The 12,307-nt window shown below is 34.4% G+C and overlaps 1 protein-coding gene across 1 annotated transcript in view; it reads left to right on the top strand.

Annotated features, from left to right (window-relative positions):
• LOC142354418 (transmembrane protein 115-like) overlaps positions 1–12,307 on the top strand; it is a 341,897-nt gene that overhangs the window by 27,939 nt on the left and 301,651 nt on the right. The gene's annotated exons all lie outside the window — the stretch shown is intronic.

The raw sequence follows: 12,307 nt of genomic DNA on the forward strand, positions 1-12,307 counted from the left end.
CAGAATAAGAACCACTATCAAATCAAAACTAAAATTTTGCAAATATCTTATTTTGCAAATGTTATACTAATAAAGTTTTTCTTGCTTAAGTTTCGAAAAATTGTTATGACAGGCATGAGCATTTGGACCCTTAAAAACACATTTAAAAATTATTATCCTCCTTGAAGTCTCATTGAACGTTTTTCTAAACCAATATGGATTCAAGTTTTGTATTCAGTTGGTCTTCAGCTTTTCATTACATTCGTCTCTTACATGTTTTTTTTCTGCGCTGGATATGCTGGAAGCAATTTATATAGCTTATCCTTAACTGGAACCAATGGCGTTGGGTGTGTGTGAACGCGTGTGTAAAAACGCAAAAATCGACAGAAAAGATGCAAAAATCGACGCAGAAAAGATAAACAACAAAAATAACTGTTAGCTGAGACCAAAAATTAATATGCATTTTTTACTAGCGCTTAATAAAGAAGTCGAAATGGCATCAGATAATACCAGACAAAAGTCTAAATAGTATCAATTAAAACATCAATGAAGATCTACTTGGCATAAAAAAACTTGTATGTCTCGTGGAAAACTGTGGGACAGTTCCTATGTTTTTCAGACAAATTATTTTGAACTGTTATCTTGATCTGTTATCAAAAAGATAATCGGACAAGGCAACAAAAAGAACTTCAAGAATCAACAAATGTCCGAAAGTGAAAAAAAAGGTGTTCAGAACACGTGGTATCGAAGCAATGAAAAAGAATAACTTCTAGAAACACTTTACGTTCACTCATTAGAAGGAAGATGCGATTTGTGTTGAATGAGACTAAGCAAGAGGTTGATAGATTTTCGATTCAAGTGCAAAACTTCAAAAATAAGCTGAGATGTTCTTTAAACAAATTTGTTAAAACAGATTAGAGCCAAAAGATGTAATTTGGAATAAATATATAGGTTTAGGTATACCAATTAGGAAAGACGACTGGATCATTATTTATTGATACTCAGTATTGAGACCGCAAAAATGACAACTAATGTGGGCGAAACAGAAGAACTCAGTTCAAATTTAATAAAACACTTTAATGAAGTCATAGAAACCATGATATTCTCACTCAAAACAAAGATGATCATAGAGACATGAGTGCGCGGCAGTTAATGTTAGTGTATGAGCATGAATGTGATGTAATTTTGAAGAGGAAAATACGATACACAATCAATTGACCTTTGATGAATCATATATTCTTTCAATGATTAATTTTGATGTTTTGCAATCATTTTTGCCTTAAGTTCTACTTTCAAACTTTATTTATTATGGCAAAATGCTTGAAAAACGCCAAAATTATTCTTTGAATGTATATATGAGTCATCAAAGGTCATTTGTGCATGTTCTTTTCCTCTTCAAAAATACATCACATTCATGCTCATACACTAACATCAACTGCCGAGCACTCAGGTTCTCCTGTTACCATGATCATTTATTTAGTTTTGAGTCAGAATTTCATGGTTTCTGTGACTTCATTAAAGTGTTTTTTTAAATTCGAATTGAGTTCTTCCGTTTCGCCCACATTTGTTGTCATTTTTGCAGTCTCAATACTCAGTATCATTTATTAATTATCAAGTCGTCTTTCCTAATGGTGTACCTAAACCTATATAATATTTTCAAATAACATCTATTGGCTCCTATGTGTTTGAACATATTTGCTTAAAGAACATCTCAGGTTATTTTTGAAGTTTTCTACTTGAACTAAATTTTGGAATGATTCGTTGTTTGTTAGTTTAGCCGAAGGTCAGTGTTTTTCTGCAGGGGAAAATCATCCTATATTTTGACTAATTGCCAGGTAACAGCAACTTCTACCCCCTCAAAATATTCAGCTGAATTTAACATTTAGTTCAATGGAAAAGAAATCTTTTGAAGAGACAATTTTAGGAAGTAGGAAAAAATCCTTGAAGAGGCCGAAATGCATAGCAACATCTGGTTTCTTTGCTCTCATCAAGAAATCTGAGAGAAAAGAAAGAAGTGTAAAGATGCCAAAAAGCATATGGAAACCAGGGGAACATCTTTTTTGTTTAATTTGTTTAATCAGAGCGCATCAGGGATCCCTCAGAAAACAAATGATACAAAAAACAAAAAAAAAATTGTATCTTTCTTTTTCGCTGTTCCGTGATTTTTAAATGAAATCTATTCTCTCATCCACGGTTCAACGCTTAACGTTCACTATATTAAGTGTATAATGTTTGGGATGGCTACTGAATGAAACAGAACATGGAAGTTTGTCAACATTAGCAACCCGAAGTCATCAACAACCATTCTATATATGTTTTTAAAGGAGGGGAACTAAACTGAAACAGCTTTTATCCCAACACATTCAAAAACTTTTAGAAATGCATCACAAAAGTAAAACGTATGCTTCATCAAAGCTCAATCAGACATCGTTTCTTTCTCATAAAGTACACGTCCAAGAGAAAATTTCGTTAATAAATAAAGTTTGAAAGTAGAAATCACTGATCTTCGGCTAAACTAACTAACAAAAAAATCATTCCAAAATTTAGTTCATTTTAGGCCACTATCTTGTAGAATAGCTTTTTAGTTCCCTAGCTTGTTGATAAAAACTCCGTTAAAAGAATCACTTACTTTTATCTTGCTCACGTTTAATGTATTCGAGTACAAATTTCGTCAAAATTTAATCCGACAAATTTTTTTCAGGTGGAGGATTGACCTAACTTTAGCAAATTATTCAGATCCAAGATTTAGGATAGTAGATTGAATAGGGATAAAACCATTTTCAAAGAAGCTCAATTCAGGATTTTTGTGTCACTTCATAGATACTTCATACCAAAATTCATCAGTGCAGTGATCTCATATCTACAAAAATTACATGGCAGTTTGATTTTGGTCCAAAGCACTTCTAAACGTGCTTTCTTTCTAAAATTCTGCTCAAGCAATTTTGGTTAAAATTCAATAATTCAGTTTCATTTCTTTTCGCATAGTTCAAAATATTAGCAGCCTGTGTTATCCATTTCTAATTTTTATATTCTAATAATCGTATATTAGCCTCGTAAAATGTATACCGGCAGTTATAGTTCATTTCAACTTGTAAAGGATGTCAGCTAACATTTCTGGATATAATTTTTACAAGGGGTTTTAAGAGACAGCTCTGGTTAAACCCGGGTCAGAATTTTATCACAAAACACATGTAGGAATGCGATACTTCCTCTTATAAATTATCCAAAAAACCATTACACGACAGGTATCTCTAACGGTTTATTATTTACTAAACTCGATTTTTATCAGCCGTTCGGCCTTGGTCTAAAAGCCAAAGATTCGCAACTTTTCCCAACATTTTTTGGTCTTCTTTTCAATAAATCAAACTCATTCACCTTCAATTTGTACTCCCCTTCTAAGGGTTATGAAACATTTTTGAAAAACAAAGAATCATACTTTAGATTGCCACGGAAGTTTTGTTTCACTCTGATCTTTTGAAAATTGCAGCCAGAAGATCTTTTCAATCCAGACTAAAAAGAATTTTTTTCCGACAAATTTGAAACGTATGTTGGAAAAGTCTGTGCAACGTACAGTATCGCGCGAGTCGTCTTGTTATTTTATAACAAAAGTTCTGGATCTTTTTCATCGCATTTTCCTCGTGAATAATTTGAAAAAGACAAGATTTTCAAAAAAACTTCTTTCTCATGATAATTTAGAAGCTTTATAGGGAAATTCTTCAGAGTAATTTAAACAAAACTTAGAAAAAGCAAAAATGTTAACTTCGTGTAACCAGAGTTGATGGTTAGTGTCTAAGTCTACTACTCAATTATATTTACCAAGATTTTGAGCCGTAATTTTTTTTCAGGTGGAGGATTGACCTAACTCTAGAAAATTTTTCAGATCCAAGATTTAGGATAAAAGATTGAATAGGGATAAAACCATTTTCGAAGAAGCTCAATTCAGGATTTTTGTGTGACTTCATAGATACTTCATACCAAAATTCATCAGTGCAGTGACCTCATATCTTCAAAAATTACATGGCAGTTTGATTTTGGTTCAAAGCACTTCTAAACGTGCTTTCTTTCTAAAATTCTGCTCAAGCAATTTTGGTTAAAATTCAATAATTCAGTTTCAATTCTTTTCGCATAGTTCAAAATATTAGCAGCCTGTGTTATCCATTTCTAATTTTTATATTCTAATAATCGTATATTAGCCTCGTAAAATGTATACCGGCAGTTATAGTTCATTTCAACTTGTAAAGGATGTCAGCTAACATTTCTGGATATAATTTTTACAAGGGGTTTTAAGAGACAGCTCTGGTTATTGATTGGCATCGCTTGACACATGGAGAAAGGATATAATTGGCTAGCATCTATTCCAACTATTGTTTTACAGACATTGTTTGACCTCCGGATGAATGTTTCGTCTACAACAGCTTTCCTCGTAAACACTATTGATGGACCACCAGTCATTTCACTTCGTATTTTCTCATGCAAGTCCTTGTCAGCTTCGATGAAAGGGTAAAACTTTCTATCCATCGATTTATGAAGACAGATATTTGCTAAATTGGGTAGCGTGCACCCGAGCTTTAACATATAACTTATTTAGGTCATCTTTGAATTAGTGAGACAATGTATAAAGATAGGTAATAGATTTTACATTTTTTAACATTAGAGTTATTGGAACAACGTATAAATATAGGTTATAGATTTTACATGTATTAAGATTTGATTTTTGACAGTAATGTATAAAGATAGGTAATAGATTTTACATGTATTAACATTAGAGTTAAGAGAACAACATTTAAAGATATGTAATAGATTTTACATGTATTAAGATTGGATTTTTGACAATAATGTATAAAGATAGGTAATCCATTTTACATGTATCAGGATTGATTACATATTACCAATTTGCTAATGAATCATCGATACTTGTAATATTGACATTTGTTATCTAACTGTAGGCGAACATAAATAGAGATCATTTCTAACTACATCATCGCGTTGAGTACATTATCTGATTGATATTCTACATTGTTATATTGTACCAATGTACGAAGATAGCTAATAGGTTACAAGTAACTGGATTAGTACTTGGCACACGTATTGTGACTGATAAAGACAGTGAGTCTTCTAGTCGCTGATGAGTCATCGAATCTTGTTATAACAAGTTAAGATTTTCAACTGTGGTTACTATTGTGTATCACATCTGGTTATGGTGGGATAGTAAAATGCTATAAAAACGCCCTAATTATAGATATTATTGGACATTAAAAATTTTGTTTTAACTAGTTCAAGACCTTCAATTTCTAAAAAAATCCTCGTACTTACAATTAAAGACGTCAATATAAATTTTGTGTCACTAGCAGCACATGAAAAGAGGAAAATATCATATCGATAGGATGATTCCTTTTGCTAACAGAAAATCAAATTAGGCAATCTGAACTCAGGGGCAACGAGAAGCAAAATGAATCAGAGCAGACTTCGAAAGGTTCGGTAAGATCATAGTTTATAATTGATTTCCTTAAAAGGAAATTTTGTGCATCTAGCCAGAAAATAATGCTAAAAAAGAAACGGGAAAGATGGTTGTCCAATCAGATTGCTAGAGCAAAATGTTAAGAATTCCGAGAACGTTCCAGGTTACGGTTACTGTTTATCAGCGGGAAAGTGTTGAATAACAAAGAAGCTTATTCATTATCTAGGGTTTACACTGAACTCTCCCAAGAAATTGAGGAATCTGCTGAGAAAGAACTATGCTAGCTCAACTCCGAAAAGAAGACTAAAATTATGCTGAAAATCTGCTGTTATTTCTATCTATCAGTTTCAACGAAAACAACGACTGGGAACTAATTATACAATACACTTACTAGGTTGACAAATTAATATCACAATCTTATCAAGTGTTCAAAAGAGATCAATTTAGATAGATTAAAAGTTCTGGAAGCAAATAAATTGTCAGTTTAGATCAGTAAAGGTTTTGTGTGAATTCCATCTCTATCCACAATTCGTTTCTGGTAGAAATATGAAAGTCCCCTTTTAGTCTGTTCATAGGTTAGAATTTGGTGATTCATAGTTTTGAACCCTCTGTTAGTTGAGGATACATTTACTGCATCATCCAGGACTCTTCTCTACTTCTGTAACGGTCCATTACTGTTTTCTTCCAGAACATATTTGTTGAGTCCTTTGCTGCTGAACTTAGTTTTGTTCGTTAATGAATTATAACAGCAATATGTCTTGCTACATAAACATAGCATTTCGGTACACCGAAACTCCTCCTTGAATAAACCAGGTTCACGCTTGTCATGCTTCACATGTTTATCGCAACAAGTTCTTGGAAAAAAATTGCACGTACTGTCAGCGCGAAAAGTTTCTGTACAGTCATCTCTTCTTATCTCGTTCCAAATGCTTCTCATTTCGGGTCGAATGCAGTCATATAGATTTTCATGAGCCAGCGCCAGATACAGAGAATCAGTGTCCATTTCAAGCTCCTCAAATTTCTGAACATCACAGAACTTGTCAAAGAAATTGTAGTAGAGCTCCAACATTCTCAATTTTGCGTACTGCAAGATAAAGAATCCAAAAATTATTGGTTCACGATGTTCAACAGTGCTTTTCACAAGCTCAACCTCATATATACCTCTCCCGACGTTGTTCAATCTCCTGAAAAGACGGTTATTGATAGCTTTGTGAGCATTTTCATCGCTGAGATAAAGTGTTTGCGTATGTCGGCTTCGATCCATGATCTGATAACCATAAGAGCTATTTCCAAGTAATTTCATAGTTTCAGCAACAACGCTAGAGTCCGGATTTTCATCACCTTCTCGCCTTGCATCAACAACAGATTGAACGAAACCGTTGAAACATTTTTGCGGGGTATACTCAACGAATCTGTGGATTTTGGTACAGCGTAGACCCAGCTTCAAAAAAAACTTTAATAATGGTGTTATGACTATTCCATTGTTTAATTTGTAACTCGAAATCAACATTCGTTGAGGTTTTAACAACAACGCGTTCTTTTCAGCATATTCCAGCATGAAATTACCTATATTCTCTCTTCCAACGTCACAGTTTTTGAAAATTGGAGGAAAGTTTGCAAATCGTTCACAAAGCTCCTCAGGAACTTCTAAATCGCATTGTACATATCCGAATAATTTATCTTCATGTATCCGCGTCAACAGTGTCTCTTTGCTCAAAGGTAACTTGTAGGGAAAATTTTTTCGAACATGATCTTTCAAAATAGAGCTCTTCTGAAGTTGATCCCACCATTCACATTCTCTCATCTCAACAATTTTATATCCTTTCTTTTCCAGATGAAGTCTTCGTAAGATATCAGACTCACGCTTCCGGATACCATTTTCAAATTCGTCTTTATCAAGAATTGGTTGAGTTTCTCTACAGGGACAGAAGTGGTAGTAGCATCCGAGAGCTTCAAAAATTGTTTGACAATGACCACAAAAGCCATCCACACTAAAGGAATCAATTTTTTTCTGTTTTCCAGTTGTGTAGATACTTTCAATAGTACATTCAGGTCTGTTTGCTTGATAGAAAGACATTACCATGTTCTCAAACTTCCTGATTTTGTTTTGACGAGCTTTGAACTTTTGAAGATTGGTATCAAACTCCCATCTAGTGTAGAGTCCAGTTGGCATCGCTTGACACATGGAGAAAGGATATAATTGGCTAGCATCTATTCCAACTATTGTTTTACAGACATTGTTTGACCTCCGGATGAATGTTTCGTCTACAACAGCTTTCCTCGTAAACACTATTGATGGACCACCAGTCATTTCACTTCGTATTTTCTCATGCAAGTCCTTGTCAGCTTCGATGAAAGGGTAAAACTTTCTATCCATCGATTTATGAAGACAGATATTTGCTAAATTGGGTAGCGTGCACCCGAGCTTTAACATATAACTTATTTAGGTCATCTTTGAATTAGTGAGACAATGTATAAAGATAGGTAATAGATTTTACATTTTTTAACATTAGAGTTATTGGAACAACGTATAAATATAGGTTATAGATTTTACATGTATTAAGATTTGATTTTTGACAGTAATGTATAAAGATAGGTAATAGATTTTACATGTATTAACATTAGAGTTAAGAGAACAACATTTAAAGATATGTAATAGATTTTACATGTATTAAGATTGGATTTTTGACAATAATGTATAAAGATAGGTAATCCATTTTACATGTATCAGGATTGATTACATATTACCAATTTGCTAATGAATCATCGATACTTGTAATATTGACATTTGTTATCTAACTGTAGGCGAACATAAATAGAGATCATTTCTAACTACATCATCGCGTTGAGTACATTATCTGATTGATATTCTACATTGTTATATTGTACCAATGTACGAAGATAGCTAATAGGTTACAAGTAACTGGAGTAGTACTTGGCACACGTATTGTGACTGATAAAGACAGTGAGTCTTCTAGTCGCTGATGAGTCATCGAATCTTGTTATAACAAGTTAAGATTTTCAACTGTGGTTACTATTGTGTATCACATCTGGTTATGGTGGGATAGTAAAATGCTATAAAAACGCCCTAATTATAGATATTATTGGACATTAAAAATTTTGTTTTAACTAGTTCAAGACCTTCAATTTCTAAAAAAATCCTCGTACTTACAATTAAAGACGTCAATATAAATTTTGTGTCACTAGCAGCACATGAAAAGAGGAAAATATCATATCGATAGGATGATTCCTTTTGCTAACAGAAAATCAAATTAGGCAATCTGAACTCAGGGGCAACGAGAAGCAAAATGAATCAGAGCAGTTTTCGAAAGGTTCGGTAAGATCATAGTTTATAATTGATTTCCTTAAAAGGAAATTTTGTGCATCTAGCCAGAAAATAATGCTAAAAAAGAAACGGGAAAGATGGTTGTCCAATCAGATTGCTAGAGCAAAATGTTAAGAATTCCGAGAACGTTCCAGGTTACGGTTACTGTTTATCAGCGGGAAAGTGTTGAATAACAAAGAAGCTTATTCATTATCTAGGGTTTACACTGAACTCTCCCAAGAAATTGAGGAATCTGCTGAGAAAGAACTATGCTAGCTCAACTCCGAAAAGAAGACTAAAATTATGCTGAAAATCTGCTGTTATTTCTATCTATCAGTTTCAACGAAAACAACGACTGGGAACTAATTATACAATACACTTACTAGGTTGACAAATTAATATCACAATCTTATCAAGTGTTCAAAAGAGATCAATTTAGATAGATTAAAAGTTCTGGAAGCAAATAAATTGTCAGTTTAGATCAGTAAAGGTTTTGTGTGAATTCCATCTCTATCCACAATTCGTTTCTGGTAGAAATATGAAAGTCCCCTTTTAGTCTGTTCATAGGTTAGAATTTGGTGATTCATAGTTTTGAACCCTCTGTTAGTTGAGGATACATTTACTGCATCATCCAGGACTCTTCTCTACTTCTGTAACGGTCCATTACTGTTTTCTTCCAGAACATATTTGTTGAGTCCTTTGCTGCTGAACTTAGTTTTGTTCGTTAATGAATTATAACAGCAATATGTCTTGCTACATAAACATAGCATTTCGGTACACCGAAACTCCTCCTTGAATAAACCAGGTTCACGCTTGTCATGCTTCACATGTTTATCGCAACAAGTTCTTGGAAAAAAATTGCACGTACTGTCAGCGCGAAAAGTTTCTGTACAGTCATCTCTTCTTATCTCGTTCCAAATGCTTCTCATTTCGGGTCGAATGCAGTCATATAGATTTTCATGAGCCAGCGCCAGATACAGAGAATCAGTGTCCATTTCAAGCTCCTCAAATTTCTGAACATCACAGAACTTGTCAAAGAAATTGTAGTAGAGCTCCAACATTCTCAATTTTGCGTACTGCAAGATAAAGAATCCAAAAATTATTGGTTCACGATGTTCAACAGTGCTTTTCACAAGCTCAACCTCATATATACCTCTCCCGACGTTGTTCAATCTCCTGAAAAGACGATTATTGATAGCTTTGTGAGCATTTTCATCGCTGAGATAAAGTGTTTGCGTATGTCGGCTTCGATCCATGATCTGATAACCATAAGAGCTATTTCCAAGTAATTTCATAGTTTCAGCAACAACGCTAGAGTCCGGATTTTCATCACCTTCTCGCCTTGCATCAACAGCAGATTGAACGAAACCGTTGAAACATTTTTGCGGGGTATACTCAACGAATCTGTGGATTTTGGTACAGCGTAGACCCAGCTTCAAAAAAAACTTTAATAATGGTGTTATGACTATTCCATTGTTTAAGTTGTAACTCGAAATCAACATTCGTTGAGGTTTTAACAACAACGCGTTCTTTTCAGCATATTCCAGCATGAAATTACCTATATTCTCTCTTCCAACGTCACAGTTTTTGAAAATTGGAGGAAAGTTTGCAAATCGTTCACAAAGCTCCTCAGGAACTTCTAAATCGCATTGTACATATCCGAATAATTTATCTTCATGTATCCGCGTCAACAGTGTCTCTTTGCTCAAAGGTAACTTGTAGGGAAAATTTTTTCGAACATGATCTTTCAAAATAGAGCTCTTCTGAAGTTGATCCCACCATTCACATTCTCTCATCTCAACAATTTTATATCCTTTCTTTTCCAGATGAAGTCTTCGAAAGATATCAGACTCACGCTTCCGGATACCATTTTCAAATTCGTCTTTATCAAGAATTGGTTGAGTTTCTCTACAGGGACAGAAGTGGTAGTAGCATCCGAGAGCTTCAAAAATTGTTTGACAATGACCACAAAAGCCATCCACACTAAAGGAATCAATTTTTTTCTGTTTTCCAGTTGTGTAGATACTTTCAATAGTACATTCAGGTCTGTTTGCTTGATAGAAAGACATTACCATGTTCTCAAACTTCCTGATTTTGTTTTGACGAGCTTTGAACTTTTGAAGATTGGTATCAAACTCCCATCTAGTGTAGAGTCCAGTTGGCATCGCTTGACACATGGAGAAAGGATATAATTGGCTAGCATCTATTCCAACTATTGTTTTACAGACATTGTTTGACCTCCGGATGAATGTTTCGTCTACAACAGCTTTCCTCGTAAACACTATTGATGGACCACCAGTCATTTCACTTCGTATTTTCTCATGCAAGTCCTTGTCAGCTTCGATGAAAGGGTAAAACTTTCTATCCATCGATTTATGAAGACAGATATTTGCTAAATTGGGTAGCGTGCACCCGAGCTTTAACATGTCAACCTTCTGACCATGATAAAACTCCATCATTTTCATCATTGCTTGTAAAGTTGGTGCAACATCATTGTTATTATACCAACGAAGGAAATCTCGAAAAGTTTTCATTTTCTCCATCTTCCACAAATCTTCTAGGAGAGCATAGTTTTCTATTCCAGTCCTAGGCTTTTCTTTCAGTCCCATTTCCCGGAGAACTACCGACTGCTCTTTTCCAGATTGAATCAAATTTTCGAACTGAGTGAAATCTTTTTCCAGTGGATTCAAGTTTTTCAGTTTGCTGAAGAAGGAATCGTAAGGTGGAAGATGGCTACAGTCAAGTTTCGATGGCGAATCAAACCATTCATATGGGAAATAACCTTTTGTTTCTTTAGATTGATATGCTTTTAGAAAGGAGTCCAGAGTTGTTGCTCCACCGAGAAAATTTACAATATCCAGAAATTGAATATCCCCAAATTTGAAGGAGATGAACTGATTTGTCTTCTTGATTACCGTAGGTGTAATAGCTTTGTCGTTAAGGAGATGAGGAATGAGATAGCTTTTGATCAAATTCAGATCATACTTTCCACTGTTGAGTCCAAAAACTGGTAGAGTGTCAACATAATTATTGAAATGACACTGGAGATCAAGGAGCTGCTTTGGTTGGTATCGTAGGAAATTTTTAGAAGCATTACTATCTTCTGCTTTGATACTATTTTCCAACTGACTTTCGGAAATAATCTCCAGTCTAGAGGAAATATCACTCAACCTGGTTTCGATCTCAGCTTCCACCTCCAAGAACTTGGGTCTCAAGTCCGCTTTGTTTTTTGCTGATAAGGTTTCAAGTTGCGCTACAAACGATATGATGAGACGATTGGGATCCTTTTCGCATAAGAAAATTGGTTCTTTCAACAGATTTCAAGAAATTGATACCGATACAGGTACATGAGTACCAATCCACGATGTTGTAGCTGTGTTACTGATATCCTCTGAATGAACACATATTGCTTCGAAGTCGAAGACGGCTAAATTATTGAAGAGGGTATAATTTTCTGGATACGCGATTGAGAAGTTGTCAAGCTTCTCAAATAGTGTTTCCCGCAAGGAATAAACACCTCGCGGATAGACATTTTTCACTCGTTC

The sequence above is a fragment of the Convolutriloba macropyga genome, chromosome 15 (assembly GCF_964194025.1).
Source record: "Convolutriloba macropyga chromosome 15, txConMacr16.3, whole genome shotgun sequence".
NCBI classification, from domain to species: Eukaryota; Metazoa; Xenacoelomorpha; order Acoela; family Convolutidae; genus Convolutriloba; species Convolutriloba macropyga.